Below are 3,350 nucleotides of genomic sequence, written 5' to 3'. Positions count from 1 at the left end.
GGGGGGGGGGGGGGGAGCCAGGGCACGTGCCTGCCCCACGGGGAGTCCTGCTGTGGGGGCACAATGGGCTCAGCCCAACCCCAAGCCTGGCTGCAGCAGGACCACCACTGTCCCTCCATCATCCTTCACATACCAGACCCTCTCTGCTGCTGCATCTGCACCCACTGTGGTCCCTGCAGCCGGGAGCATCCCCCTTGCTTTGGGCATCCCCGGAGCTGCTGGGCAGAGAGGGAAGCTTGCTGGTCACAGCTTCCCCATTATGTGATACCTTTCTTCCTTTTCCCACAGGGATATGGCTTTGGGCAGCAGCAGGACAGGGCTGCTACAAGATGTCCTCTCTGGCACAGAGGATCTGGGGGTCTGCTGTCCATTCCCCTTGTGAAACACAGTCTGGAGGGCTGGCACAGCCATGTCCTGCCCCAGACCCCTTGGGGCAGGTCAGCAGAAGGTAAGGGGTGACTGGTTCCTCACCCTGGCCCATTTTATGGCCCCTGGGCTTTCTGCGGAGCCCTGCAGGGTGGCATGGGGTCCCTGAGGCCGCACTGTGAGCATGATGCTGGCCCTCCGGCGCTCACCCCGAGCTGGCTGGTGATGGCGATGGGGGTCCACAGGCCCCTTTCCCAGGATGCCGGGGCAGGCGGCTGGGTGCTGCAGTGGGGAGCTGGCGGTAACTGGTGCTCCGAGACATTCCTGGAGCGTGTCCCAGCTGGCCCCTGTGGCAGGCAAGGTTCCCCCTCCGGCTCCGGCCAGCTCCTCCTCCCCTCGACCGCCTTGGCGCCAGCCCCCTGCTGCTCCCCTCTGCCTGAAAGCCCCCAAATTTAAGAAGGCCTAGGGAGGGGGCAACTCCCTTCCAGCAGCCCCAGAGCTGCCCCGTGCATCCTGCCTACTGGGGATGCCCACACTGTGCCTGAGCAGGGAGCACTGCCAGACAGCCGTAGGGCCAGGAAGCTAAAATCCTCTAAGGGCTGGCTGAATCCCAGCCTGTGCCAGATCAGCGCTGACGGGGATGGGGGTGGCATGCACAGGGCAGGCAGGGGCAAGGGGCTGGGGTTAGGGTCAGCCCTGCAAGCTCTAATCAGTGTCAGTGGAGAGGAGTCAACTTGCCTTGGGGCCAAGCCAGAGATGGGGAACCCCAAGCCTGGGCTGTGGAATAAGGACTGGTGGCCTGGATGCCAGCCCACCAGGCTTGGGAAAGGGCCGGCAGCTTTTTGGGTTGTTCCCGGAGGGACTGGCATGCAGCGGCGCGGGGCAGCCGCATGAGTCACTCGCACCTGGTGCTCTCCCTCCGCCGAGGCAGCACCGTCCCGCGCCCGGGGCCGCGGATTCCTTCCCCAGCCCTGGTATGTGGGGAAGGAAGCTGGGAAACACTGTGGAGGGAGAGGCAGTCTGGTTTTAGGGACTCAGCACCGCTGCATGCCCCCCTCCAGTGCCAATGCAAGGGGGATGCTGCTGGCAAGACAATCAAGACGCTCCTGGGCTGCTCGCGAGGGTGTGGGGTTTTGGGACCACCCCACATGGGTGCCTACCATGTTCCCAGGGGCCGAGGTGGCAGGCAGAGCCCCCAGCACAGCTGCAAAGCATCGCTGCCCTAGTGCCTCTGCCTGCGGTGCCTGCTGGGCAATGCTTGCCCCAGCACTGCCCCCATTAGCCAGGGCAACCCCTGGCCGCCCGTGCCTTGCTGCCGGCACCACGCCGTGGGGCTGCTCCGCCAGCTCCGGGCCCAGGGCCAACCACAGAGCCCTTGGCAGACCCCTCCACTCCCTGTTTAACGAAGCCCCTTGTCTAATTAGGACAGGCCGCCCTGCCTTCATTAAGCGAGCTCTGGCAGGAGGAGGGTTTGGGGATGGTCCTGACCTGAGGATGCTAGACCCACGGCTAGACCCACAGAGCTGGGGCAGGCAGAGGGAAATCCATGGCCATAGTGAGCTTTGGAGCTGGCTGGCCAGGTCTGGGGGCTGGGGCTGGGGCCTAATGAGAAGAAGGCTAACGAAGAGGAGGGGATGCACTGCTTGCTGCGCCTTTAAGAAGAGCAGGGGCATCGCCACTCCTCCCCTGCATGGGAACAGTGTGTGCCTGGGAAAGTTGCCTGCAGCCAGCCCTGGAGCATCTTTGCTCAGTGGCAGGTGGCCCTGCCTTGGGCGCCCAGCTGTGAGGTGGCCCTGAGCCCCAGGGACCCCCACTGTTATTCCCCTCACTGCCCACAGGAAGATGCTCACAGACCTGCCCGCTGCCCCGCCAGGAGCCAGAGGGGAGCCCCTGGGCCAGCAGGCAGGAGGGCACAGGTACGTGGGGTGCTGGGGACAGGAGGATGCCGGGTGACCAAGGGGACGGAGGGAAGGTGGCATGAGACACATGCTGGGGCCATGAGCTGGGGTCAGCCCCAGGTGAACACAGGGACCAGCAGGGAGGATGGGGTGCAGGGTGATGCACCCCAAAGAGCAGTGTGGTCCCAGGGTGCCCTGGGGGTGAGGGGCACCCTGAGAGTCAGGGGGGCACCCTCAGCCAAGGAGGAGCCCCCAGGGGACGGTCCTGTGTGGGCAGGGAGTGAGGCTAGGGCAGTGTGGAATTCCTGCCCACCTTGCTGGGCATCATCTCCCTTTCGCCTCCTCCCACCAGCTGCAGTTACACTGCCAGTGGCTTCCCAGTGTGTTTCTCCAGCTCTGGGGTAGGTCTCTGCCACTGGTCTGCTCTGGTGGCTGCTGGAAGACGGTGTCCACAGCAGGGCGGGAGGATGCCCCATAGCTGGCTGCAGGGCAGTCCCTGTACTCGAGCCCCACATGCTAGGGTCCCCTGTGGTGGGTACCATGAGGTGTGGGTGCAGGAGAGGTCCTGGCTGAGGCCCTGCTGTCCTGCAGCCTCGTGGGAGCTGAGCAGTCCTTCTCCACCATTGTCTTTCCCAGGGCTGGTGCTCAGAGCCGGGCTCTAACCTGGAGGGGACCAGGGTGCTCGGGCCCCTGTGGCAGCTCCGTCCAGCTCTGCCCAGGGCCAGGCCGTGCCCTGAGGTCCCCGGGGACACGTTCCCCGGGGGCACGTTCCCCGGGGACGGATGGAGGTGTGCGGCCGGCTCCTGGCTGGCAGGTCCCAGAGCCGCTCACCGCGTTCCTGGGACACCGGGGATGAAGGTGCTGAAGGGGAAACTGCCTCGAGCGTCACCAGGGCAAGCCCAGCAGAAACCCTTCCCGGGGGTCCGACCCCCTCCTGCTTCATCCCCATTCCGGACCCCTCCAGCCCCCGCCCGGGGTGCAGCCGGCAGGGGAGCCAGGGATGGCACTTTGGGGGGGAACAGCCTGAAAACCCGCTTTTCTCCCCTCCCCGGGGAGCGCGTGGGAAAAGCCCTTTCTGGGGGGCCG

The sequence above is a fragment of the Egretta garzetta genome, unplaced genomic scaffold (assembly GCF_000687185.1).
Source record: "Egretta garzetta isolate BGI_Z169 unplaced genomic scaffold, ASM68718v1 scaffold215, whole genome shotgun sequence".
NCBI classification, from domain to species: domain Eukaryota; kingdom Metazoa; phylum Chordata; class Aves; order Pelecaniformes; family Ardeidae; genus Egretta; species Egretta garzetta.
The sequence above is the reverse complement of the archived record's forward strand: the minus strand, read 5'-3'. Positions refer to the sequence as shown.